Source organism: Chanos chanos, chromosome 11 (genome assembly GCF_902362185.1).
Source record: "Chanos chanos chromosome 11, fChaCha1.1, whole genome shotgun sequence".
Lineage (NCBI taxonomy): Eukaryota > Metazoa > Chordata > Actinopteri > Gonorynchiformes > Chanidae > Chanos > Chanos chanos.
Genome location: NC_044505.1, coordinates 21,906,731 through 21,931,853, shown reverse-complemented (window position 1 = coordinate 21,931,853; position 25,123 = coordinate 21,906,731). Strand labels below are relative to the sequence as shown.

Sequence of the window (25,123 nt, the reverse complement as noted above, 5' to 3'; positions counted from 1 at the left end):
ATCAAAATGTGACTGGTGTATATGAACTCTATCACTATGCTTTCTTATGTGGACATCAGTCAAAGATAAGTCATGTAATGACACAAAACTGTTTTCTGATTTCTTGACACATGGTGGACTTCTCCTCATCTTTTGTGTGAAGAAATCTCCTTGACAAATATTATTATGTGAAATACTAGCATGTGAAAATACGTCTCAGCCCTGATTGTAAATTTGTAATTTTTCCTTTATTTGACAGAAATGTTGGTCATCACATGGTTTTGGTTTTTTGCCTCTGTAGCTTTCTGTCATGCTGTAGGTAAGTTTGTCTTGCACTCTGAACAACTACATTTAAAACCTGTTAAATGTAAGCTACTGTTTACTAATTAAACAGCATTACATTCCATGTTTTCCTGTTAAAAGTGAACCACACCACTGAATAGAAAAGGACTCATTTCATACTTGTATGTCGATGAGGAACTGGATCCATACCAGGATTAGTCGAATATTTTTTATGGAGGGATCTATGGTTTGAGTTCCCGTATTCGAAGGAAGAATTTCCACATAAATATCTTTTACTAACCTGAGATGGTTCCTCATGTTATTCTTTCCCAGTTCCGAAGACTTTCTCTTTGTGGGTCTCTGATGGTCCAGTCTCAGCCCAGATTGGATCCTCTGTGGTGTTGCCCTGTGGTGTCTCTCCTAAATTCAGTGTTGTGGAACTGGAAGTGAGCTGGTACAGGCCTGATAAACACAGCACGCCACTTTTCCTCTATAAGGATCTGAAGATCCAGGAGAGTCCTGTAGATCCTCAGTACAGGGACAGAGTGTCTCTGATAGGGAGTCTGGAGGAGGGGAATGTGTCTCTGAAACTGGAGAAAGTCACACAGTCAGACAGAGGAAAATATGAATGTTATGTCAACAGTGGAAAATGGTTTGAAATAGCCACTACTTCTATTACAGTAAATTGTGAGTTTGCATCCATAAACCTTTTAAATCAAAAATGCAATGAATGAAGGTGAAAGCACATATGTAGAATTATTCTTTTTTACTCTTAAAAAGATAACGACCTCTACTACTGCTCTCTTTCTCTCAGCACTGGGCTCTGTTCCAGTCCTCTCAGTCACTGAAACAGGAGGAGAACAGGTGAATGTGACCTGTGTGTCAGATGGTTGGTCACCACCGCCCACAGTTACCTGGAGAGACAGAGAAGGGAGAGACATCAAACACAACAGTAATGTGATGTATAAGAAAGGTAACTCTCATTTCAACACAATAAACACATTATGACAAACACAGAGAAACAAGAGCAAGGGATGTGTTTTCTCTCTCTCTCTCTCTCTCTCTCTCTCTCTCTCTCTGTATCAGATAGTGATGATCTGGTGAGTGTGAGTTCTTGGCTGCTCTTCTCTCCCTCTGAGTCAGAGTGGATCTCCTGCTCTGTCAGTTTATCTGATCAGGAGAAGAGAGAGAGCAGAGTGATGGTATCATTGAGTCCTAAAGGTAAGATTCCCTTTATTTAAAAATGTTCTGTCCTGGTTTAAAGTTGGTAGCCAAGACAGTGTTAAGTCAGTGTCATAATATGTATTGATTTGTGTTTGTTTATCTGTGTTTAGGTCCACAAACAGCTCTCATCATTACTTTGGTCATTTCACTGCTGATCAACATTTTCCTCATTGGGTTTTTATTGATGTGTAAAACAGGTACATGGCGGTCACACACAATCATTTCAGTAGAACAATATTATAATCATTATTTTAAAATACTGTCTTTTAATAGGTCTGATACCGTTTTTTGAATCAAAGAAAGAAAAAGGAAAAGCAGGTAGAGTTGCTTCTATTGCAGTCTTTGCATGTTAATGAATTTAGAAAAATATGTAAACATTTAAAATTTTCGTCAAAAATTTTTTTAGCTGTCTTCAAATTAAATTTGAGGACAGCTAAAATATTGTGAACGATTATACTATTGATTTATAAACTCATTGAAACAAATAAAATTTAAGATTTTAAGAATATGAGCATTATTTCTTTACAGATGAAGAGGGTTTTCTCCTTATGGAGGGTAAGTCAGTATTCCTTAAATTTTGTGGTCAACATGTCATAACAGATGCGTGTCTTTAGTATCAATTTTGTTATGTTTTCTACATATTACATAATTGAATACTTTGAGAAACAGACATGTAAGATGTACTGTCTGGCGAGTGTCTTTATTAAACATTTTTCTCTGGATGCTATGCCATCTGGATTCTTGTAGTAAAAATGAACAAAGACAATGTAAAAAGAAGATGCTACAAAACTCTCTTCTATTTAGGCTTTTAATTTTTAATGTTAAGCTGCACTACCTTACTCGCTGGTCTTATTCATGCCATGTGAACAACACTTATAGTTATTGTCTGATTTGAGATTTTAGCACAGTTGTAAATTTAATCTGTAAAATTCATATGTCACTCCTATGACCATGACCTATCCAGTATCAGATATAAAATAAGATATCTGTCAAATTCTCCATGCAGTCACTCTAACAGAGAATCTCTTTGTGCTCTCCTCTGTGGACATCAGCCAAAAGAGATGACAGCCATATATGTCATACAACAGCAGTTTGGGATCTGAACACAAAATAAGTGACTCCACTCCTAACACAGACAAAGATAACAAACCATCTCTCACTCATTTTACCTTATCCCAACTCATCACAGCACACAGGCCCCCAGAGCATCAGACTTATGGAGAACTTCTCACACAACAGTGATGACATCTGTCATAGTGGTATCTGAACTTGTCATAAAACTTGAAACACTGTTTTGCTTATTATTTGCCAACAGATCGAACAGCTGTAAAGGATACAGATGGTCGTGTGGAAGAAAAAGCAGTAGGTTCGTTCCATATCTTTAGGCAGTTGATGTATATGGGTACAGATTGATAACTGATATAAAAATCATGTGAAAGTAAGTTACGTAAATATTTATGTGTCTTTTGAAATATTCTCTTATCCCTTGTGTGTAACATTCCCTTCGACATATACCATTCAGTAATTATGTGTCCTGAAGTATAGGCATTTGACATGTAATTGAGTAATTGTGAAAATGCAATGAAACTAAAGTGTAGAACTATGACACACAGATGAAGGACATCAAAGTCAGACGAAAGATCAGACACAGGTTGAATGTACAAAAACCCGGAAACAGCAGGCACCTCAGGTACACCCAAGGCAGGACTCACAGAGAGGCTCACAGAAGGTACATGCAGCAGGGAAGAAGGACACTCAAAACGGAGAGAAGCAGACAGGTAACTATACTTTCACTGGGTAACAGAGCTTAATGTCCTCAAATGCAAAGCTTAACACAGAATGAACAGAAAAGCAGAGTTATGCCCTGGATATTTGATAAGTTACACAAATATTCACAAGAGAAGTGTTTCCAGTGTTTCATTTGTCTGGCATTTTGTTTGTCTTGTTTGGTCTCCAGGTTCTCCAGAGAGTGGAGATGGTAGTACTCCTTTGGAAAGTGAGGACCTGTCAAAGGGTAAAAACACCTACAAACATGATATGGCAGAGTCATAAGAGGTCACATATGACACACACATCTGTAAAACAAAAATCACCTCTCACAAAATAACCTCTTTGTCAGCTGTCATAATGGAATCTAAACTCTTTGTCATGAGATAGTAAACACGCATATCGCTGTTTTTTGCTAACAGATCCAAAACCTACCAGCAAGGTACTCACTGTATTCTCAGACAGCTTTAAATCTGCAATGTTTTTTTCCCCTACCAGTGGACATTGCGGTGAACTGGATCCTTATTCGTTGAAATAAAAAAATTGATGTAAGATTCAGTTAAATGATGCTGTCAGGAAGGACCACGGAGCTGGACACAATTGCAGAGTAACCAGTTTGTATTTAATGAAAACAAGGAATGCTCAGACAGGTTGCCAGGGGACGAGGAAATGAACGACACAAAATTAGATTAACAGGAGGCCAAAGCAAAAGAACCAAACAATACAGCAAGGAGTATACAAAACGCACAGGTTAGTGGATGGACTAGGATACGGCTCAGTAAACAAATAGAAGGTGTCGACTTCACACTGACTGATCCAGTGGAGGGGTTTAAGTAGCAAGTGGCATCACCCACTCACTCACTATCTAAGCCACTTATCCTGATTAAGGTCACGGGGGGTGCTGGAGCCTATCCCAGTGCTCATAGGGCGAAAGGCGGGGAAACACCCTGGACAGGTCGCCAGTCCATCGCAGGGCAGACACACAGACAGACACACTCACACACACATTCATACCTAGGGGAAATTTAGTGGCATTGGGGAAAAGTAAAGTGAAAGCAGGTGTGCAGGATGAGAGTGATCAGACCAGTGATTAGTAAACCGGCGACGCTGAGCGCGGGATGGCTGAAACCGGCGAGGGAGGAGACGAGGTCGTTACAGATGCAGAACATCTCTCTGTCATAAGAGATAAAATATCATGTATTACTGGGTTTTGCTAACAGATCAAACATCTGCAGAGAGGGCAGTGGAAGTGATTGGGCTAGGAGCAGGTCGTCACAGTATTCTCATACAGCATTCAGTCTGCAATGTTAATAAACAGTTTGACTTTAAAAGTTAAATTGATCTTACCAAGTTAAAAAGATCTTAACAATGTCACGTGAACTTAAAGTTACTGGTCCCTTTGAGATTTAAGGGCAGAAGTGCATCTCACCTCACATCATAGAACCCAGTTTTTCCTATAAGATATCTATAGTTATTCAGTAATCTTTAACCCAATCAGACCCTTCAGATTCCTTATACAGAGACCATTATTCTGCATCTGTTTGTCCTTTTCATTCTCCATGTTCTTCCATATGCATAAACTACTTTAGAATAGTTCTGTATTTCCACACTGATCTTTCTGTTATTCCCTTATTTGATTAGACTGATGTGTGTGAGGTTTATATACTTCCACACTGTGCTTCCTTATTCACTTAATATTTGACAAGTTACGTAAATATTCATATGTGTCTTTTGAAATATTCTCTTATCCCTTGTGTGTAACATTCCCTTCGACATATACCATTCAGTAATTATGTGTCCTGAAGTATAGGCATTTGACATGTAATTGAGTAATTGTGAAAATGCAATGAAACTAAAGTGTAGAACTATGACACACAGATGAAGGACATCAAAGTCAGACGAAGGATCAGACACAGGTTGAATGTACAAAAACCCGGAAACAGCAGGCACCTCAGGTACACCCAAGGCAGGACTCACAGAGAGGCTCACAGAAGGTACATGCAGCAGGGAAGAAGGACACTCAAAACGGAGAGAAGCAGACAGGTAACTATACTTTCACTGGGTAACAGAGCTTAATGTCCTCAAATGCAAAGCTTAACACAGAATGAACAGAAAAGCAGAGTTATGCCCTGGATATTTGATAAGTTACACAAATATTCACAAGAGAAGTGTTTCCAGTGTTTCATTTGTCTGGCATTTTGTTTGTCTTGTTTGGTCTCCAGGTTCTCCAGAGAGTGGAGATGGTAGTACTCCTTTGGAAAGTGAGGACCTGTCAAAGGGTAAAAACACCTACAAACATGATATGGCAGAGTCATAAGAGGTCACATATGACACACACATCTGTAAAACAAAAATCACCTCTCACAAAATAACCTCTTTGTCAGCTGTCATAATGGAATCTAAACTCTTTGTCATGAGATAGTAAACACGCATATCGCTGTTTTTTGCTAACAGATCCAAAACCTACCAGCAAGGTACTCACTGTATTCTCAGACAGCTTTAAATCTGCAATGTTTTTTTCCCCTACCAGTGGACATTGCGGTGAACTGGATCCTTATTCGTTGAAATAAAAAAATTGATGTAAGATTCAGTTAAATGATGCTGTCAGGAAGGACCACGGAGCTGGACACAATTGCAGAGTAACCAGTTTGTATTTAATGAAAACAAGGAATGCTCAGACAGGTTGCCAGGGGACGAGGAAATGAACGACACAAAATTAGATTAACAGGAGGCCAAAGCAAAAGAACCAAACAATACAGCAAGGAGTATACAAAACGCACAGGTTAGTGGATGGACTAGGATACGGCTCAGTAAACAAATAGAAGGTGTCGACTTCACACTGACTGATCCAGTGGAGGGGTTTAAGTAGCAAGTGGCATCACCCACTCACTCACTATCTAAGCCACTTATCCTGATTAAGGTCACGGGGGGTGCTGGAGCCTATCCCAGTGCTCATAGGGCGAAAGGCGGGGAAACACCCTGGACAGGTCGCCAGTCCATCGCAGGGCAGACACACAGACAGACACACTCACACACACATTCATACCTAGGGGAAATTTAGTGGCATTGGGGAAAAGTAAAGTGAAAGCAGGTGTGCAGGATGAGAGTGATCAGACCAGTGATTAGTAAACCGGCGACGCTGAGCGCGGGATGGCTGAAACCGGCGAGGGAGGAGACGAGGTCGTTACAGATGCAGAACATCTCTCTGTCATAAGAGATAAAATATCATGTATTACTGGGTTTTGCTAACAGATCAAACATCTGCAGAGAGGGCAGTGGAAGTGATTGGGCTAGGAGCAGGTCGTCACAGTATTCTCATACAGCATTCAGTCTGCAATGTTAATAAACAGTTTGACTTTAAAAGTTAAATTGATCTTACCAAGTTAAAAAGATCTTAACAATGTCACGTGAACTTAAAGTTACTGGTCCCTTTGAGATTTAAGGGCAGAAGTGCATCTCACCTCACATCATAGAACCCAGTTTTTCCTATAAGATATCTATAGTTATTCAGTAATCTTTAACCCAATCAGACCCTTCAGATTCCTTATACAGAGACCATTATTCTGCATCTGTTTGTCCTTTTCATTCTCCATGTTCTTCCATATGCATAAACTACTTTAGAATAGTTCTGTATTTCCACACTGATCTTTCTGTTATTCCCTTATTTGATTAGACTGATGTGTGTGAGGTTTATATACTTCCACACTGTGCTTCCTTATTCACTTAATATTTGACAAGTTACGTAAATATTCATATGTGTCTTTTGAAATATTCTCTTATCCCTTGTGTGTAACATTCCCTTCGACATATACCATTCAGTAATTATGTGTCCTGAAGTATAGGCATTTGACATGTAATTGAGTAATTGTGAAAATGCAATGAAACTAAAGTGTAGAACTATGACACACAGATGAAGGACATCAAAGTCAGACGAAGGATCAGACACAGGTTGAATGTACAAAAACCCGGAAACAGCAGGCACCTCAGGTACACCCAAGGCAGGACTCACAGAGAGGCTCACAGAAGGTACATGCAGCAGGGAAGAAGGACACTCAAAACGGAGAGAAGCAGACAGGTAACTATACTTTCACTGGGTAACAGAGCTTAATGTCCTCAAATGCAAAGCTTAACACAGAATGAACAGAAAAGCAGAGTTATGCCCTGGATATTTGATAAGTTACACAAATATTCACAAGAGAAGTGTTTCCAGTGTTTCATTTGTCTGGCATTTTGTTTGTCTTGTTTGGTCTCCAGGTTCTCCAGAGAGTGGAGATGGTAGTACTCCTTTGGAAAGTGAGGACCTGTCAAAGGGTAAAAACACCTACAAACATGATATGGCAGAGTCATAAGAGGTCACATATGACACACACATCTGTAAAACAAAAATCACCTCTCACAAAATAACCTCTTTGTCAGCTGTCATAATGGAATCTAAACTCTTTGTCATGAGATAGTAAACACGCATATCGCTGTTTTTTGCTAACAGATCCAAAACCTACCAGCAAGGTACTCACTGTATTCTCAGACAGCTTTAAATCTGCAATGTTTTTTTCCCCTACCAGTGGACATTGCGGTGAACTGGATCCTTATTCGTTGAAATAAAAAAATTGATGTAAGATTCAGTTAAATGATGCTGTCAGGAAGGACCACGGAGCTGGACACAATTGCAGAGTAACCAGTTTGTATTTAATGAAAACAAGGAATGCTCAGACAGGTTGCCAGGGGACGAGGAAATGAACGACACAAAATTAGATTAACAGGAGGCCAAAGCAAAAGAACCAAACAATACAGCAAGGAGTATACAAAACGCACAGGTTAGTGGATGGACTAGGATACGGCTCAGTAAACAAATAGAAGGTGTCGACTTCACACTGACTGATCCAGTGGAGGGGTTTAAGTAGCAAGTGGCATCACCCACTCACTCACTATCTAAGCCACTTATCCTGATTAAGGTCACGGGGGGTGCTGGAGCCTATCCCAGTGCTCATAGGGCGAAAGGCGGGGAAACACCCTGGACAGGTCGCCAGTCCATCGCAGGGCAGACACACAGACAGACACACTCACACACACATTCATACCTAGGGGAAATTTAGTGGCATTGGGGAAAAGTAAAGTGAAAGCAGGTGTGCAGGATGAGAGTGATCAGACCAGTGATTAGTAAACCGGCGACGCTGAGCGCGGGATGGCTGAAACCGGCGAGGGAGGAGACGAGGTCGTTACAGATGCAGAACATCTCTCTGTCATAAGAGATAAAATATCATGTATTACTGGGTTTTGCTAACAGATCAAACATCTGCAGAGAGGGCAGTGGAAGTGATTGGGCTAGGAGCAGGTCGTCACAGTATTCTCATACAGCATTCAGTCTGCAATGTTAATAAACAGTTTGACTTTAAAAGTTAAATTGATCTTACCAAGTTAAAAAGATCTTAACAATGTCACGTGAACTTAAAGTTACTGGTCCCTTTGAGATTTAAGGGCAGAAGTGCATCTCACCTCACATCATAGAACCCAGTTTTTCCTATAAGATATCTATAGTTATTCAGTAATCTTTAACCCAATCAGACCCTTCAGATTCCTTATACAGAGACCATTATTCTGCATCTGTTTGTCCTTTTCATTCTCCATGTTCTTCCATATGCATAAACTACTTTAGAATAGTTCTGTATTTCCACACTGATCTTTCTGTAATTCCCTTATTTGATTAGACTGATGTGTGTGAGGTTTATATACTTCCACACTGTGCTTCCTTATTCACTTAATATTTGACAAGTTACGTAAATATTCATATGTGTCTTTTGAAATATTCTCTTATCCCTTGTGTGTAACATTCCCTTCGACATATACCATTCAGTAATTATGTGTCCTGAAGTATAGGCATTTGACATGTAATTGAGTAATTGTGAAAATGCAATGAAACTAAAGTGTAGAACTATGACACACAGATGAAGGACATCAAAGTCAGACGAAAGATCAGACACAGGTTGAATGTACAAAAACCCGGAAACAGCAGGCACCTCAGGTACACCCAAGGCAGGACTCACAGAGAGGCTCACAGAAGGTACATGCAGCAGGGAAGAAGGACACTCAAAACGGAGAGAAGCAGACAGGTAACTATACTTTCACTGGGTAACAGAGCTTAATGTCCTCAAATGCAAAGCTTAACACAGAATGAACAGAAAAGCAGAGTTATGCCCTGGATATTTGATAAGTTACACAAATATTCACAAGAGAAGTGTTTCCAGTGTTTCATTTGTCTGGCATTTTGTTTGTCTTGTTTGGTCTCCAGGTTCTCCAGAGAGTGGAGATGGTAGTACTCCTTTGGAAAGTGAGGACCTGTCAAAGGGTAAAAGCACCTACAAACATGATATGGCAGAGTCATAAGAAGTCACATACAGTAGTTACTTCACAGTTTGTAAAATGTCATAACTGACAGAACTTCTCACACAACAACCTCTCTGTCATCTGTCATAGTGGAAACAGGACTCTTTGTTATGAGAGATTAAACTCTGTGAATTGCTGATTATTTTGCCAACAGATCCAACACGTACAGAATTAACAGACGACCAAATGAGAGAGACAGCAGCAGGTACTCACAGTATTCTCAGTTTACCTGTAACCCCACCACACAGACCCTTTAGTGTGGTCAGTTTCTCCAGTTTTTAAACATTTCATATTCGTACTGAACACACAAAAGATTCCATAATATGCATTATTTCTTTGCTTGTGATATTCACATAGAAATAAGTCTCTTAAAATGGTATGAGAGCCTGGAATCTACAAACCCCAGAAGAACTGAAACAGGAATGTGCTCTCCAATCTGCTACATTCAACAGACACTTTTTAAAAACATACATGCACACCATACCTGATCTGAGTTTTTTCTCATTCCAGGTCCTGCAGAGTGGGAGGAAGTGAAACAGTTTAAAGGTAAACCGTTAATTCAGTTAATCCTATGACAGACAATCTGTAATTTACACAGTAATTTACTCAGTGACCTTCAAATAATGGGATCCTTTATTCTCCCCCTACAGTCAACATAACTATGGATGAAAGAAATATATCACCCTCTTTGAGTGTATCACTCAAGGGAAAAAGAGTCCAATTCGTTGGATATTGTAAGGAGAACACACATGATGCCAGTTCAAAAGGAAAGAATGAAGAATTGAGAGAATTCGTTCTTTGTAAAGAGTCAATGAGTTCAGGAAAACATTACTGGGAAATTAAAACAGAACCAAAAGTCAAACTCTCATGGTATGTGGGTGTGGCCTGTGACAGTGCTGAGAGATCTTATAAGGTCCCATTAACCCCAGAGAATGGTTTCTGGGTTCTGTCATATGAAAAAGAGCTGGGTGTCCACATCAGTACTGACCCAAAAAGACCAATGCGACTCAGTGATACATTCGCAACAACAGGAGTGTTTTTAGACTGTGACAAACACACATTGTCATTTTATAACACTGAAGCAAAATCACATCTCTACACTTTTAATAATGTGATACCAAACAAATCACTGATTCCTCTGATCAGTCCTGGAACCAGAGACAAAATTCCCATGACAATATGTAAAATATAAGATACTGTATTTACTGTGTCATAAGGCCTTTTTATCTATATTAATATTATGTGAGTGGATTTAATGCAGCTATAGAATTTTCACAAAATCTTTGCAGTGAGAGTTAAATGACTTTGAAAAAGTACTGCTTCAGGGACTGAACCTAAAGAGAAATTTCTCAGCTCTGCATGACTAAACAAAACTGATATTCTTACTGAATACTGTGTGAGTATGTGACTTTTTAATGTTCAATCATTTTAATATTATCATTGAGTAGACATTGTACAGGGTGATAAACTGTGGCATATTTGGGCTCATCATGTTTGTTGTGTACTTATTGCCTTTTATTTATTTATCTTGGACTACATGAATGCTATTTTGACATTTTATCTGAGAATTCAAAACTGCAAATCTTTCACATTTTACATTTGAAATGCACCCAAAGGTTACACAGCACAAACTCCCTTTGACTGAAAGAGGAAAAATCTTTGAAGGGAAATCAGATGCATCTGAGGTCACAGTAGAGTCAGAGTATGTTAGTAATTATATGGAGTGAAGAAATCACAGAGAAATGACTAAAGAAAGAAATCCAGGAAAATGAGACATGTCTTAGGACACTGTGTAAGTGAAGTCAGTGTGGATTAGTGCTTATCAGCTTTATCTCAGCAGTTGTTCAGTCCAAAGAAGAGTGGGGGAAAGGGGGCGGGGCAATTTGTCTGACTAGCAGACAGGCAGGGTCAGTGATGTCACTCCAGGACTCCAGGAATTGATCCTATTGTTAGATGGTTTGTCAAGCTGTATCTGGCGTTCAAGACAAGAGGTCCAGGGTGTGTAGATGATGAGAGAGCAGCATTAGTGCTCAGATGTAATATTTCTAGTCACTGAGATGTTGGTGCAGTGGATGGCTTAGGTAAGAGAGAGGAATATATACACTCACTGTTCACAACATCAGAAACACCTAACTTGGATTTACACTTACTGGCTATTTCATGAGGTATACTTGTCTTACAGGTATGCTTATATAGGTGTACAATTACAGACTATAGTCCATCTGTTAGTGGTTTACTTACAGCAGGAACAATCCAAATCAGAAAAAAACAACACCATTGAGGATAACAAGCAACATACAAGTGTTCAAAACCACAGAATCAAATTCACGTAAATCATCAAGACTAGAAACATTAAGCAGGATTTTAAGTACTAAATAACCAGAGCAGGATCATACCCAGAAATGAGCTCTACCAGAACACGCAGAGTAAAGGCTCAGGATGAGTAGGAACATTCAATACCTGACAAACAGAGTTGACTGACAGTCCTGTTGACACAGAGCACTCCACTGAGTGAGAGAATGAACAACAGGTGTCAGTCAGGAGACGAGGAAAGAGCCCAGTCTGGGAGAGACTGAACCAAGACCTGATGGAACAGCCACATACAACCTAACTAATGTGCAAAGCATGACGGCGCCTGATCCATCCCCACAGCTGTCTTCATGCACATCATGAGCAGAGAATAAAGACAAAATGGAACAAGTTCAACAGGGGTTGCCAAGTGTTTGAAGCAGGAAGAAATTCATTTTCCACAAATTGAAAAATTCACAGCTTCAGACTCGATGAATGAAGAAAAGTCTCATCACAGCTGAAAGTTATGGAATACAGTGTAGGCACATATAAATCCATCTGCTCTCCAGAGAACTACCTAAATTCATAAACATATGTCCTCTTTTTATTACTTTACCTTGAAATGCTTCTCTCTCCATGTTTCAGGGAAAAAACAAAAACAAACAAACAAACAAAACAGTAAAATTGTATGGACAGATATAGCTGATAAATATAGGCCTATTAGTACTATTAGTGTATCTGATGATATTGTAAATCCTGTTATCATCTCAAACATGTGTTTGTATACTCTGTTACATAGATGTACTCATAAACATACAAAAGTACATACACAGAAAGTCATGCACACACACACACACACACACACACACACACACACACACACACACACACACACTAATGCACTCATGCACATATTATGTAATTATTTTTGGACTGAGCAAACTGAACAGAAGAAAACAAGACGTATAAAAAACAGGCTGAGCTATAGTGACAGAATTACTATACAGTTTCACTGACAGAATTACTATACAGTTTCACTGACAGAATTACTATACAGTTTCACTGACAGAATACTATACAGTTTCACTGACAGAATTACTATACAGTTTCACTGACAGAATACTATACAGTTTCACTGACAGAATTACTATACAGTTTCACTGACAGAATTACTATACAGTTTCACTGACAGAATTACTATACAGTTTCACTGACAGAATTACTATACAGTTTCACTGATAGAACACTATACAGTTTCACTGAAAGAACACTATACAGTTTCACTGACAGAATACTATACAGTTTCACTGATAGAACACTATACAGTTTCACTGAAAGAACACTATACAGTTTCACTGACAGAATACTATACAGTTTCACTGATAGAACACTATACAGTTTCACTGAAAGAACACTATACAGTTTCACTGACAGAATACTATACAGTTTCACTGACAGAACACTATACAGTTTCACTGACAGAATACTATACAGTTTCACTGACAGAATTACTATACAGTTTCACTGACAGAATACTATACAGTTTCACTGACAGAATACTATACAGTTTCACTGACAGAATTACTATACAGTTTCACTGACAGAATACTATACAGTTTCACTGACAGAATACTATACAGTTTCACTGACAGAACACTATACAGTTTCACTGACAGAATACTATACAGTTTCACTGACAGAATTACTATACAGTTTCACTGACAGAACACTATACAGTTTCACTGAAAGAACACTATACAGTTTCACTGACAGAATACTATACAGTTTCACTGATAGAACACTATACAGTTTCACTGAAAGAACACTATACAGTTTCACTGACAGAATACTATACAGTTTCACTGACAGAACACTATACAGTTTCACTGACAGAATTACTATACAGTTTCACTGACAGAATACTATACAGTTTCACTGACAGAATACTATACAGTTTCACTGACAGAACACTATACAGTTTCACTGACAGAATACTATACAGTTTCACTGACAGAATACTATACAGTTTCACTGACAGAATACTATACAGTTTCACTGACAGAATTACTATACAGTTTCACTGACAGAACACTATACAGTTTCACTGACAGAATACTATACAGTTTCACTGACAGAATACTATACAGTTTCACTGACAGAATACTATACAGTTTCACTGACAGAATACTATACAGTTTCACTGATAGAACACTATACAGTTTCACTGAAAGAACACTATACAGTTTCACTGACAGAATACTATACAGTTTCACTGACAGAACACTATACAGTTTCACTGACAGAATTACTATACAGTTTCACTGACAGAATACTATACAGTTTCACTGACAGAATACTATACAGTTTCACTGACAGAACACTATACAGTTTCACTGACAGAATACTATACAGTTTCACTGACAGAATACTATACAGTTTCACTGACAGAATACTATACAGTTTCACTGACAGAATTACTATACAGTTTCACTGACAGAACACTATACAGTTTCACTGACAGAATACTATACAGTTTCACTGACAGAATACTATACAGTTTCACTGACAGAATACTATACAGTTTCACTGACAGAATACTATACAGTTTCACTGACAGAATACTATACAGTTTCACTGACAGAACACTATACAGTTTCACTGACAGAATACTATACAGTTTCACTGACAGAATACTGTACAGTTTCACTGACAGAATACTATACAGTTTCACTGACAGAATACTATACAGTTTCACTGACAGAACACTATACAGTTTCACTGACAGAATACTATACAGTTTCACTGACAGAATACTGTACAGTTTCACTGACAGAACACTATACAGTTTCACTGACAGAATACTATACTGTTGAAAGAATGAAAGGTCCTGGTTCAAGGTAAGAAATTAATTTTTTTCCCTTCCATAAAACTGATGAAGATTTCTCTAATGCAGTTCAGCATAAAAAAAATCACAAACATAACCAATGTTTACACTTTATTATACACATTATTTCCCTCCAATAAGCCTGCGAATGAAACGAAAGCATGTGCAACATTACCCTGCACATTATAACTGTTTTTCACTGTTATTGAGTTACTCAGTTCATATTATGTCTCTGTCTATTTACTGTACAGGGTGCTCTCTGTGGTTTAAGCTCATTTAAAGTAACAACTAGGTCTATAACAATTCGTTTGTTATGAGGTTATTTACATCCCTACAGCTGCGTACATGTTACATGTGATGCAGAGGTCAAACGATATTGTGCGGTCCTTAATCCCTCAAGACAACCCTCAAGACAATAGAAGTTGTAGGACACTCTTGAGAGGCCGGGCACTCCACCATAAATAGTTTTAGACATTTATGCCACGAGTGAGACTCAAGTGTCACATCTCAATCTGGTCGCCAGGGGGAGGTGGAGGGCGGCAGACGACGCTCTGATTCACTTCCTCATTAGTTCCTCATTGTGTCGCTTTATGTTTGAATATTTGAATGTTTATGTCTTCGTTGCTCGGTCTTGATCTACGTCTAAGACTGAGTGAGCGTATAGTTTCGTTTGCACCACTTTCTCAAGTCAGGTGGCAACAACCTTACTGAAGAGTGTTTATTTTGCTCTCCGATTTCTCGAGCAAAACCGTGATTTACATGGAGTCTCGGTTTAGATCTCTGCAACTGGCCTCTGATTGTCGCAACGACTTTTTTCTACACTAAATACACATCTTAGACACACAGCAGTCATTAATAGTGAGAAACATTTATTACCAATCAATCAAGCAAAGTTCTCAGAAGGGAACAGCTGTGGTGCGTCTATTCTACTCTGCTCTAGACGAAAGTCAAGGACCCATACACCCTTTGTGCCAGACAATTTTATTCACAGTTCAAGGCTGTCCAGTATGAGGCGTAACAGTAACTTCTGGTTAATGTTTACACTGAAGCAACCTGAATATCAAGGAAATCCTGCGTACCGCCGTGGATAAATTACTCTTCTATTGCGAGTGCTCCTGCAGAATACTTGAGAAATTAGTCTCTTCTGGATCTTTTATAACAAATTAGAACCAAGGTAGTTTGTGTGTGTGTGTGTGTGTGTGTGTGTGTGTGTGTGTGTGTATCTAACATAACCGCTGTGCCTTCGCGCAGGTATTCACACGAAATCAAAAGTGAAAGTGTCGTTCGGTCACCAACTTGTGAAAAAGGACACCGTCAACGCTGTTTTGCCATTAATTTTCATTTCCCATGGATATCAAGCACTTTCGACTGCTTTGAATGTGGACATTAGGGGGTTTCCACTGCTTATGAATGCGATATAACAAATGTTATCAACTTTGGTTTGTACGTTTTCCGTCCAGGTGCGACAGCCAGTTTAAAGCGAAGACAAAGTTGTAATGGCTTCCAAGGCAGGTGAACGTCATGAAGGTGAGTTGTCATTGCTTAATGTGAAAGTTTAATGTATCTTAATATATATATAACGAAATCAAGTTATGAGTGAGGGAATGCAGGATGGTTGCTTGAAGTAAAAAAGTACATTTTTCCAGAGGATTTCGTTTTTCTTTTTGGAGGTTTGAAGCTAAATGTTTGTGTTGATTTGATGTTTTAAGAAGCACAACCGAGCGTTTTCAAATGATTTGGTCAGAAAGAACGGTGGTACAGATAAGATACAATAATACAGGTAAGATAGCATTGGCTATTGTCCTGCCTATCATGCTGATCAGTTCGTGAGAAATAAAAATAAAATAAAAAATAAAAATTCAGTATTTTAGAAATGAATATTTTCTGTGCGCGCGCCCGTGTGTGTCTGTTTTATAAAGCAAGTTGGCTGACACGCATGTAATACACATTTTTGTATCGCGTATGTCATTAAATGGGATGAATGTATTAATGTTCATATTAATCATGATTCCCATACTTTGAAAATGTATATAGGTAAATAAACAACCATTTGTATGTGATTGACAGATATGCTAATGATGTGGGTGTGGCTGGCTGTATCTGTTTCCCTCTGCTGTGCTTCAGCAGGTGAGTGTAAAGAGTGTTAATAATTACCCTGAAGGAGAGAGTGACTGCAAATGACGTTCAGGGTCAACATTAAGGATGTACACTTTTTGTTAGTTCCCTCATTTTTTTAAGGCAGACTAAGGCAGACTACAGCCCACCAGCCACACAAAGGCTTATGTAAATGCTCCAGACAGCAATAATGGGATCCACTGGACCATGTTTTGAGTGAATTCACTCTCACTCTAGTTCACAAAATCTGGCCAAAACTTTTCTATTACTTACCCATGTTCCACATACGTTCACATAAGCTAAACCATATGCAACATATAGATGGAATTGGGGTGGGGGCGGGGGCACAATCATAGTTTGAGTTTCTACGTTCCAGGATGTGGAAGGAAGACTATCTGTCTATCTACATATGTTTACATATCTTCACTTTCTCCTTACTTAGCTCCAAAGACATTCTCATTGCTGGTTCCTGATGCTCCGGTACCAGCTCAGGTTGGATCCTCTGTGGTTTTGCCCTGTGGTGTCTCTCCTAAATTCAGTGTTGTGGAGCTGGAGGTGAGCTGGTACAGGCCTTATAAGTACAATACTCCAATGCTACGCTACAAGGATCTGAAGATCCAGGAAAGTCCTGTAGACCCTCAGTACAGGGACAGAGTGTCTCTGATAGGGAGTCTGGAGGAGGGGAATGTGTCTCTGAAACTGGAAAATCTCAGGCAGTCAGACAGAGGAGAATATGAGTGTTATGTCAGCAGTGGAAAATGGTTTGAAGCAGCCACTACATCAGTTAAAATAAACCGTGAGTAAACAAGTCACTGCAAATACATTAGCACCTGAGATTCTCAGAGTAATATACAAGATGTATAATATATATATATATATACATACACATACACACACACACACACACATATATATATATATGTACATCATAAAAAGGTAATTTTCGCATAGTGTACTTGATCATACATGTGATCTCTAACAAGCTATTTATATCGGAAATGCAAGCTCAGCGTGAATAAATAGAGCTCCTTGTTTTTTGGCTCTGCATTTATTAATATCAGTGTTTATGTCCTTAAAGTTTTTAGTCATAATTAAAATAAATAAAGGCAAATTACAAGTGCAGAATTGCTCTTTTATACTATTAAAAAGATAACAACCTCTTACTATCTCTCTCTTTTAGTCCTAGGTTCTGTTCCAGTCCTCTCTTACACTGAAACAGGAGGAGAACAGGTGAATGTGACCTGTGTGTCAGATGGTTGGTCACCACAGCCCACAGTAACCTGGAGAGACAGAGGAGGGAGAGAGATCAAACCCAACAGTAATGTGATGTACAGTAAAGGTAACTCTTTTGTCAACAAGCAAACACATTATGATGAATTTACAAGCAAATTATGAATAGAAACAAATACTGTATATGTGTGTTCTCTCTCTCTCTGTATCAGATAGTGATGATCTGGTGAGTGTGAGTTCTTGGCTGCTCTTCTCTCCCTCTGAGTCAGAGTGGATCTCCTGCTCTGTCAGTTTATCTGATCAGGAGGAGAGAGAGAGCAGAATAAGTGTGTCACTTTGTTCTAAAGGTGAGAGACTTTTTTATTGAAAACTGTTCTGTCTTTAATCAAAAAGCAAGCTCTACAGAAACATCCACCAGATTATTAATATTAATATTGATTAATATTGAAAATCAGGACAGTTTATTGTTAAACTTGTGTAAGAATATCTATTGCTTTGTGTTGTTTATTTGTCTTTAGGTTCATCAACAGTTCTCATCATTACTGTGGTCGTTTTACTGCTGATCATCATCCTTGTTATTGGTTTTTTTCTGCTGTGTCAAAAAGGTACAGAAATCACAAACACTCAATAATTTGAAGTAAAACAAGATTATGATCAGTATTTTAAACGCAATGTCTCTTAATAGGTTTAATATCATTTGGTGAATCAAGGAAAGATACAGAAAAATCAGGTAGAGTTCCCTGTATTCCAATATTTGCATTTAAATATATTTAATAAAAAAAAAATGTATTTAAATATATTTAGTAAAAAGAAACATTTAAAACTGTCAAGCAGATGTTAAGAAAATTATACTTAGAGTGGGTTAATGAACTCATCTAAAGAAATAAGATTTCTGATTTTAAGAATGTGAATGTTCTTTCTGTACAGAGGAAAAGGAGCCTCTTTTTGAACACAGTAAGTCGGTTTTCCATATTTTTGAGGGGGATATGTCCTACCGAGTCATCCCTCAGCATAATAAGTTGTGTACCCCAATGTCTGCAGAAACCACAACTCATATCCAAACCACTCATGGACATCAATCAACAGGAGACAACAGCCAGGGAATTCCACAACACAGCAGTTTGGAATCCGGACACAAAATAAGACATTCCACTCCTAACACACCCAAAGGTAATAAACCATCTTTCACTTGTTTCTACCTTATTCCACCTCATTGCAGCACAAGGCTCCAGAACAGAGGAATGAGCAGTGGATTTGTCCAAAAGTGAGAAGGTCTGTACTGCTGTGGAGGAGGAAAGTAAATGAAAGAATAAAACACACACAGAAGAATGCTGACATGCTAAGTGATCTCCTAATTACCTTACACAGTATGTAAAACGTCATAGCTGACAGAACTTCCCACATAACAACCTCTCTGCGATCTGTTGTAGTGGAAAGTGAAGTTGTTCTCGTAAGACTTGATTTTGCTGATTGTCTGTCAGCAGATGAAACATCTATAAAGGATGCAGATGACCATATGACACAAAAATCAGCAGGAACTTGTCCTATTGTTAGGCAGGTTATGATATACATGTAAACAGACTGATATAAAAATCTCCCAAATGCTATCCAATAAATCTTTTCAAACTGTCTTCCCTCTATTGTCAGTGGTAGAGGACTGTAATAGTGTTTTTAAACATCAATTGGTTCATCATGCATTCATCAGTGGATCTACTGAGGTGTAAATAGGAGCTTGAGTCAGGGTAGTTTAAATATAGCTGACTTAATGCGCTTTCCTAGGTCACAACTAAAGATCAGCTCATAATATTAATAGAGAAACCATTACATATTCCATATTTATACATTTCTTTAAAATGCTGGTTTACATTTAACTCCCAGATAAATATGTTGTCTTATTTCACTAGAATCTGGTAAAAATAGAGCCCTAGGACGTTTAGAGGCTAATATGATGACAGTTCGTGAAGGGTTAGGGTTAGGGTCAGAAAACAGTATGTTTAATAAACTTTTCTTTGTCTGACTTTTCCTTGGATTGAACTGATGTTTAGCGGACATAAGCAAATATTCAACAGAGACCTCTTTAATAGGTACTGACGTGTAATTGTGTAAGTGTGAAAAAACTCTGAAGCTGAAATGTAGAAATATGACAGACACAGCTGTAAAACAACAACCATTTCTCACAAAATAAGCCCTCTGCTGTCTGTCACAGTAGAAACTCTCTTTGTCATGAGATATTAAACAGACGAAACCCTGAACATTTATGGGACTGTTCCTATAAAAATGCTGCTTTACAATCCAGATAAATGTGTTGATGTATTTCTCTAGAACCTGTTGAATTCAGAACCCTGGGATCTTCAGATAACCGTTTGGTTTCAGCTGGTGATATAACTCAAACAAATAGTATGTCTCACAAATAATATGTTTCTCTTGGAATACATCGTACATGACTTGTACCGATGTTCACAAAGGAATGAATGAATGTAAAGAATGAATTCCTTTTTTTGTGGTATTTTGTAAACTGGACTCTTTGTCACAAGACAGTAAACACTGTATATTGCTGATTGTTTGCCAACAGAACCAACACCTGTAGAGCAGACAGACGAGGAAGAGACATAGACAGAGACAGCTACTTGTGACATTCTCAGGAAGCTTAAAACCTGCAGGATGTTTTATTTTATTTTATTTTTTCATTTTATTTTATTTTTCTTGCAGACAGGATAGGGTAAAGGTTAAAAGTGAAGTGCACCAACATTCACTAACATAAACAGACTGATTCAGACACCACTGAAGTCAACCAAGATTAGTGTTTTTAGACTCTGGATTCATAGGGAGAACATTCTGTAATAGTGTGATATAAATATCTTTTTTATCTTTATTTATATATCATCAGTGAAAATCAGTTCATTTTTGAATGACACATTTTCTGATAAATGCAGAACTATCATGTCTGCTGAAGTCACATGGTTACAGTTTTATAAAATGTTACAACTGACAGAATTTCTCACACAACAACCTCTCTGTCATCTGTCACAGTAGAAACTGGTCTCTTTAAATTAATGATTAAAAACTTTGTTTTGCTGACTGTTTCTCTACAGATCAAAGACTTGCAGAGGAAGCAAAACACTATACAGCACAGACAGCAGCAGGTACTTATGATATTCTCTGATAGCTCTTAATCTGCAGGATGAGTATTTTTTTTCCATAGAGATACAGTTAGGGTCTTATAGAGTTTTTAACTTCCTGACCGGGTAATTAAGTTTTTTCAAAGGTTCTTAACCTGATGACCTTGGGAAAGAAGATTCCATAAACATGTGATATAAATGACTTTATTAGTGAATTTAATGAAGTATATGTTTTTCTGACTTCACTTTCTATTTAAATACAGCCGATTTGATGCCCTGTCCTCTGTCATGAATAACAATTTATTTTTGAAAGTGAAATTTTATAACCAATGTCAAACTGCCATGTACACTAGAAAATGAACTTGTCATGAAACATGAAACACTCTATTTTTCTGATTATTTACCGACAGATGAAACAGCTGTAAAGGATACAGATGACTGTGTGGAAGAAAAAGCAGCTGGTTAGTACTATATCGTTAGGCAGCTTATGATGTGTATATATATAGATTGATATAAAAATCATATGAAGTACGTATCTGATTTGAATGTTTGTAGATGTCATTCCTCCTGTTATCACTCATCATTGCACATTAGGCCCCAGAGTAGCAGACTTAGCCTGGGAATTATTTTACTTGTGGAATTTCTTTATTTTTTTCTTTTGGTGATTATGTGTCCTGAAGTATAGGTATTTGATGTGTAAATGTGTATTTGTGAAAAAGTTATGAAACTAAACCGACCTATGACACACACAGCTGAAGGACATCAGTGTCAGGTAAAAGATGAGACACTGGATAACTGTACAAAAAACCAGGAAACAACAGGTTGGCAAAGTTGAAAATCTAATTAAGTCTGGATATATGTGCAGATAACAGCAGTTCCGTTCATCGAGGAGGTGTCAGGGAAAAGGTCAGGTTCTTGGACCAACAGAAAGTTCAGCTAAACAGAGGTCAGGAGTCACAGATAGGTTCACAGATGAGACAAGGACAAGAGAGGAAGGATACTCCAAACAGAGCGGGGCAGACAGGTAACTGTACTTTTACTTTTTGTGAATTGTTCCCCACTTATTGATATAACAAAAGATCAATATGAAATCATTTAAATTATGTCCAACATGCCTTTTCAAACTTTCCTCCCTCTGATGTCCTTATCTCTCTTTAACAAAATGTACACTGTGATCCTGACATGTAGGTTTTTTGACATGTAAGTGTCTAATTGTAAAAAAGCTATGAAAGCACAGTGTACAAATATGACACACACAGTTGAATTATTTCATGTGAGGAATTTGTCTTTCTTTCTTTCTTTCTTTCTTTCTTTCTTTCTTTCTTTCTTTCTTTCTTTCTTTCTTTCTTTCCTTCTTTCTTTCTTTATTGTTTGGGCATATGGCTTATTTTATTTGGTCTCCAGTTTCTCCAGAGAGAGTGAATGTCACTGTGCCTTTGGAGGAGGATATTCAGTCAAAAGGTAAAAAACACCCAGAAACATGATGATATGACAGAGTGTCATAAGAAGTCCCATAGTTGCATCACGGTCTGTAGAATGTCATAATTGATAGAAGTTGTCATACAACCACAATGACATTAGTCATAGTAGAAAATGAACTTGTCATAAAACATGAAACACTCTATTCTGATTATTTGCCAACAGATGAACCAGCTGTAAAGGATACAGATGACCTTGTGGAAGAAAAAGCAGTAGGTTCGTGCCATATCTTTAGGCAGTTTATGATGTATATGGGTACAGATTGATACAAAAATCACATAAAGTATATATCTAATTTAAATCTTTGTAGATGTCATTCCCTCTGAGGTCACTCATCATAGCACAGGAGGCCAGAGAACAGCAGACTTAATCTATTGTTATAGAACAGTAGACTTAATCTGCAATGGATATTATAATATCAGAATCAGTTCTTTCACGGTTATGAAAGACAAAAATGAACAGTGGATTTGTCCTGATGCTTTGGGTGAAACTTTCTGTTTGACAAATACAACAATGTGATGATATCACCTTCAAATTAATGAACTCGTATGTAGGACTGTATTTGTAGGGGGAAGAAAAAACAAAACGATAAAACTGTGGTGTTCAAGTATTACATACATATTTGTAGAGTATTAATAGAAAAACATTAAAGAAATATTCCTCTAAAAGTACTGATTTATATTTTACATTTCACATAACTGTCTTGTCTTATTTCTGCAGATTGTCTTGAAAACAGAGTCCAGGAACCTTTCGGGCATGATATGGATTCAGCTGCTGTTGGAACTCAAGCAAATGGTATATTTCACAAACTTCTCCTGATCTTTTCTTCAGATTACATTGGATATATGTTACACAGTTACGCAGTTATTCATAAAGGAATTATTTCATGTGAGGAATTTCTGTCTTTCTGCTTTTTGTTTTGTTTGGTCTCCAGTCAGTCAAAGGGTAAAAAACACTCACAGACAGAAAGATCAGACACAGGTTGAATGTACAAAAACCCGGAAACAACAGGCACCTCAGGTACACCCAAGGCAGGACTCACAGAGAGGCTCACAGAAGGTACATGCAGCAAGGAAGAAGGACACTCAAAATGGAGGGAGGCAGACAGGTAACTATACTTTCACTGGGTAACAGAGCTTAATGCCCTCAAATGCAAAGCTTAACACAGAATGAACAGAAAAGCAGATGTATGCCCTGGATATTTGATATGTTACACAAATATTCACAAGAGAAGTGTTTCCAGTGTTTCATTTGTCTGGCATTTTGTTTGTCTTGTTTGGTCTCCAGGTTCTCCAGAGAGTGGAGATGGTAGTACTCCTTTGGAAAGTGACAACCTGTCAAAGGGTAAAAACACCTACAAACATGATATGGCAGAGTCATAAGAGGTCACATATGACACACACATCTGTAAAACAAAAATCACTTCTCACAAAATAACCTCTTTGTCAGCTGTCATAATGGAATCTAAACTCTGTCATGAGATAGTAAACACGCATATCGCTGTTTTTTGCTAACAGATCCAAAACCTACCAGCAAGGTACTCACTGTATTCTCAGACAGCTTTAAATCTGCAATGATTTTTTCCCCTACCAGTGGACATTACGGTGAACTGGATCCTTATTCGTTGAAATAAAAAAATTGATGTAAGATTCAGTTAAATGATGCTGTCAGGAAGGACCATGGAGCTGGACACAATTGCAGAGTAACCAGTTCGTATTTAATGAAAACAAGGAATGCTCAGACAGGTTACCAGGGGACCAGGAAATGAACGACACAAAATTAGGTTAACAGGAGGCCAAAGCAAAAGAACCAAACAATACAGCAAGGAGTATACAAAACGCACAGGTTAGCGGATGGACTAGGATACGGCTCAGTAAACACATAGAAGGTGTCGACTTCACACTGACTGATCCAGTGGAGGGGTGTAAGTAGCAAGTGGCATCACTCACTCACTCTCACTCACTCATTATCTAAGCCGCTTATCCTGATTAGGGTCGCGGGGGGTGCTGGAGCCTATCCCAGCGCTCATAGGGCGAAAGGCGGGGAAACACCCTGGACAGGTCGCCAGTCCATCGCAGGGCAGACACACAGACAAACACACTCACACACACATTCATACCTAGGGGCAATTTAGTGTCCAAGTGGCATCAGGGAAAAGTAAAGTGGAAGCAGGTGTGCAGGATGAGAGTGATCAGACCAGTGATTAGTAAACCGGTGACGCACAGCGCGGGATGGCTGAAACCACCAAGGGAGGAGACGAGGTCGTTACAGATGCAGAGCATCTCTTTGTCATAAGAGATCAAATATCATGTATTACTGGGTTTTGCTAACAGATCAAACATCTACAGAGAAGGCAGTTGAAACTGAAGGAGCA

General features: G+C 38.3%; 1 protein-coding gene across 1 annotated transcript in view; it reads left to right on the top strand.

The window, feature by feature from the left end:
- Positions 1-25,123, top strand: part of LOC115823847 (NACHT, LRR and PYD domains-containing protein 3-like) — a 704,547-nt gene that overhangs the window by 494,517 nt on the left and 184,907 nt on the right. The window lies entirely within an intron of this gene.